Source organism: Myotis davidii, unplaced genomic scaffold (genome assembly GCF_000327345.1).
Source record: "Myotis davidii unplaced genomic scaffold, ASM32734v1 scaffold185, whole genome shotgun sequence".
NCBI lineage: Eukaryota > Metazoa > Chordata > Mammalia > Chiroptera > Vespertilionidae > Myotis > Myotis davidii.
In genome coordinates, this window is record NW_006297811.1 from 1,703,867 (window position 1) to 1,709,320 (window position 5,454).

Genomic DNA, 5,454 nt, shown 5'->3' on the forward strand with positions numbered 1-5,454 from the left:
TCGCGGCACCACCACTCCCTCCCCCCGCCCCAACCAGCTCAGCTCCAATCAGCCCCCATCGGGGCGGACCGGCCTGACCCCACTCATGCACGAATTCGTGCACCAGGCCTCTAGTATCTGATAAATGACTGTTATGTAAAGTATACCAAAAACTCCTAAAACTAAACAATAAAAAAAACAAACAACATATTTTTTTAATGGGCAAAAGATATAAACAGATACCTTACCAAAGAAGATATACAGATGGCAAATAAGCTCACAAAAAGATACTCAACATCATACATCATTAGGGAATTATAATTTAAAGCAAAAATGAGATACCTCATACACCTATCAGAATGTCTAAAATTTAAAACACTACCACCAAATGCTGACAAAAGCAACAGGAACTCTCCCCTTCATTGCTGATGGAAATGCAAAATGGTAGAACCACTTTGGAGAACATCGTAGCAGCTTCTTGTAAAACTAAAGCATAATCTTTATCATATAACCCAGTAATTGCATGCCTTGGTATTTACCCAAATGAGTTAATAACTTATGTTTACACAAACATGCACATGGATGTTAGTAACAGCTTTATTCATTAATTGTCAAAACTTGGAAGCAACCAACAAGTCCTTTAGTAGGCGAGTGGGTAAACTGGTATATCTATACAGTGGAGTTACAGTTAGCACTGAAAAGAAATAAACTATCAAGCCATGCTAAGACATGGAGGAATCTTAAATGCATACTACTAGGTGAAAGAAGCCAATATAAGACGGCTACATGCTGTATGATTCTAACTATATGACATTATGGAAAAGGCAAACTATGGGGGCAGAAAAAGACCAACCCATGCAGGTGTTAGAGGGGAGGTAGAGCACAGAGGATCTTTAGGATGGTGTACTATTTGTGTTATACTACCATGGCAGATACGTGTCATTATACATTTGTCAAGACCCATAGAATATACAACACCGAGAGTAAACTGTAATGTAAACTATGAATTTGGGGTGATTATAATGTTCAATGTGGGTTGTAACAAGGGTACCAGTCTGATGCTGGATGTTGACAGTTAGGGAGGCTGTATATGTGAGAGGAGAAGAGGTATATGGAAAGTCTGTGTACCCTCTACTCAATTTTTCTGTGGATCTAAGACTGTTCTAAAAAAATAAAGTCGAGAGAGAGAAAGAGAAAGAAATACGAGAGAGAGAGAGATAGAGAGAGAGAGAGAGAGAGAGAGAGAGAGAGAGAGAGAGAGAGTGTTAGGCCCTGGAGGATTCCCTGGATTAAAGGCAGTCTCTTCAGTGGATAGTGCATTTGTTAATTTGCTTCCACTGCCTGAAGAGGGATAGGGCTGGGGAGGAGATGTCAGTGCACTGACCTAAATCATATTACAGAGATTTCTAGTATCAAAAACAGCTAGAGATCTGAGACCTAGTCTGCCACTTCAATCTGTGGCCTTGGTGAGTTACTGAGCTTCAGGCTCCTTGTCCTTATAAAGATCATTGTGAGTCTCAAGTAAGTGACTGTGGGAGAGTTCTCAGTAACATAAATCACCATTCTCATGGAAGACTGAAACCATAAATGGGTACAGTGCAGAGATCAGTGAAACAATCCCAGTCTCTCAAGAAAAGGGCCTGAAATGGCCAGGTAGTGGGAAGGATTTGGGGAGAGTCAACTAGTTTGGATGAGTGATTTCTTAGGGAGAAGTTGACTTTTGGATTTTTCTATTTATGGTCCAGAAAAAAAGAGGGGGGGGGTGGTGTCGCTCAGAAACAGGACAAGTTAAAAGGGGCATGCAGTTTTTCCTGGAGGTGATGAGTTAGGTTTATACAGGCCAGATTTTAGTCTCCAAGTGGAAACATCCACTGAATAATTTAAAATGTGTGACAGAGACTCAGAAGAGAGATTGAGGCCGGAGATACGGAGGTGGAAGCCATCTGCTTCAAGCTGATAGATGAAGACACAAGCACCGAGACGCTCTGCAGGCAGAGAGCAGAGAAAAGCTGGGAACAAACCCCTCTGTGGCTGATAGCGCCTGAACTGCTGTCCCCCTTAATGGCAGGAGGGCTGTAAAACAGTTGCCGGTAAGCATGGCCCTTTAATTCTTCCTCCTCCAATTAATCCTGAGTAATTAATCAAATACGACAAAACTTTCAGAGACTTATTCTCTTTCTGTACTAATCATCTCTCCTTTCCAGGCCCTTCTCGAAAGTCTTCATGGGATGGTTTGACAAGCCTGCTAGGAGCTTTTCCTAGATGTCACCTTCAGTAAATATCTGCCAGCGAAAGCCTTCAAGTGTGTGAGATCTAACAAGACGGACTCTGAAAGCAGTTATTGCAACAGGACCCGCGGACAGGACAGCTTATGATAACTGCTCTGGGATGATGACAGGCACCCATTTCAAGGCTTTTTCCAAGTTATTTTTTTGTTTTAACCTCATTAGCTCTGAGGTTCTTACCACTGTATGAGTTCCATTCCTCCCCATCTGACTACTGTCAGAGCCAACAATAGTCCTGTCCTATCTGGTCCCATTGTGTCGTAGGCTTTCTGTCATGGGTACATTCACAGCCCTTTACATTGCAAGGACAATGGATGTCCAAAATCTGACTACTCAGAGAGAAGTTTGGATTTTGCTTTATGACTGAGTCTGTTCCTTATAGCCTTGCTAATTTATACTCAGACTTTGAGCTAACAAGGTTTTGGAGTTTGGTTCAGTTTGGTTTCTTTGGCCCCTGCCTTGAGTAAATGAATAAAGCGATGCATTTCATCCTCATGGTTCATTCCCCTGCGCCAGGCTCCCACCCACTGCAAGCACATCTTGCAGCCCGCTGCCCTGAGCCTGCTGAGGGGAGACGGGCATGGGCCAGGGTGCTCAGAGGAACTGGAGCCAAGCGCTCCCATCACCCAACGAGGCATCCACAGGAGGCCTTGGTTCAATGTAGGTCCTCAAGTGTGAACTTGGGAAATGTTCTCACTCACAGAAATAAACACCAGTTTCCTATGTGCCCCAAGCGACACCCTTCCACTTCCTATAAACTAAAAAAAGGCCCCAAAGAGGCTAAGAAGCATTATGTGAAATACAATCTTTAAGTGACTCAGAGCCCTTTTCTACTTTTCGAACATCAGCTCATTATCCAAGCACATTTAATCATTTCCTGTGTGTGGAGCTGGGCTAGGCATTTTACAAAGCTAATTTAACAGACAACTGTGCCTAACCTCTAGGCATCTATGATTCAAGAAAGATGATGCCAGGGGAGACAGAGGAACTAATTCAGGACATAAAGGAAATTGAATGAGTACTACACAACTGGGCACAAGGACTACAAAAGTAAATGTGTTATTGGGTCTCCACTGGCAGCAATGGGACTATCCACCCTGCCTGGGGATTCCAAAAGTTCTAACTTAAGTTTATTAAAGTTCATTGTGACTGTTACTTATCTTTTCAATCCTGTACACTCATTGATAGGAGACAGCTGAGCCCAACAGAAGTGGATAACAGACGATACATTCCTGTCCTTCCATTCTGCAGATAGAGCTCCCTAGGAGTGGACACATACCCTTAAAGGCAGTGGACACATTCTGAATCACAAATTGCCTTGCAAGTTCTGTATGTCTTTGCTTACCTGGCTCTAGTCTGTTTGATGATCCCAAGTTAAGATCTACTCTGCCTTTTCTAGACGTTCTTCCTAGAATCATAGGCCTACCCACAGAGGGTGGGTTTCTCTACTTCGCTCCCAATAATGCACCTACTTCAGACAGGTAGTAGCTAAGCACAGTAACTAAAGTCAATGAAAGGGCCGGAGTCACCATGGTCACCACTTAATCCCAGGAGTCCCAAGGTGCCCAGAGCACTGAGAATTATATTTGGACAGAATGGATTTGATTAACTTTGCAAAGTGTGCTAGGAAAAAGAATGCTTTTGGCCTGGAGTCTGAGAAAGATTTTAAAAGTAAAGGGAAATTTCCTTGTTACTGCTTTGTAGGAAAGCAGAGTTACTGTTGCTGTTAATAGTGGTCAGTTCTTCCGTGACGGTGCTGGAATCTGAAGCCATTGCTGCCAGTGACTCGGGAGGGCAGGGCAAAGAGGACATCTGGCCGCTGCAGTCTCTGGCCCACAGTCTGCCCTGGCTAGTGCTTCGTATCTCCATTATAGAGCTTGCACGGTCCCTTCAGAGCCAGCGCTCCGCTGCTCCTGCCCCTGTGTGGGTCATGATCATCTTGGGTGAGGCTGAGAACCCCGACCAGGGTTCAGCCCGCAGCCCACCCCTCTGAGCCATGCCACCTTCTTGGTGCTGCAACAGAGCTTTTCAAAGATCCAATCCTCTATATGCCATAGACTGCAACACACCTTGCATATCTCTTCAATGGGATTATGCTTTAAAAACAAAACAAAACAAAAAAACAACAACAGAAGTTGTGTTTTGCAGGAAAAGTTGGCCTTTGGCCCAGAAACATAAACCATCCCTGAAACAAGAGGGCCAAAAAGCTCTGGCAACTTGCTTGAAACAGGGAAAGGGAAAATATAGGAAGAAGAATGATGTTGCCCTAAGAGGTAGACTGTGGGCATACTGCGGACAAAAGGGGCAGGGGTTTAACTCTGCCGAAGGCCTAGAGATGCTTTAACAGAGAAATGACTTTAAGGGAGTCTTCAGGTATATAAAACTTACTCTACACTTGATCTTTAAGAATGCATGTTTTGCAAATTAGAGATAACCTGCACACTTTTTTTTTTTCTGAATCACAAATTGCACTTGAGTTGGTCCTGGAATATAAAACTCACATTTTTCCCTATGTGGCAGATTTTCTAGTAATGGCAATAACAGTGACAATTACAATAAAAACACAGAATGGCATGAACTACTAAAATATTTCTGACATCCAAGTATATACATTTTTTAGGTTTGCCTGGAGGAATTGAGGAGATCAAGTTAGTCGTTATTTTCCACTAGCCTTACTGCTCATGCCTAACATAACATGCAGAGAGACTGACATGAGCTTGAATGATTGAGTGAAATCAGACGCATTGAACTTCCCAGGTCCAGTAATTAATACCTTGTCAAATAGGAAGACAGTGGTGCACTCACAGGGAAAAGCCCAGGGGTAATTACATGGTGGCCGGGTTAGGCCTCAGTAAGTGACACTGACTTATTGGCTCTGAGCTTCTGACATTGTCTGTAAGGATCAATTTATAATAGAACTGACTCATCTACCTTCTCATTCTAAGCCCAAGTGTATGTCCTCTGCTGAGGAGAGTCCAACTTTCTTTGGCAGATTGATGGAGTCAAAGCCTAATTAAGCGGATGATAAATCACATGGCAGCCACTGCCTATTACCTGATTCTCAGATAACCCATTCCATGTTCTGCACTGTCATCTGCCTTGTCCCTGTGCCTCTTAGAGGATCGATACAAGGACCACTCTGAACCAAATTACAATGCTTTCTTGCGGGGGAGAGAGGGGGAGAACGCCA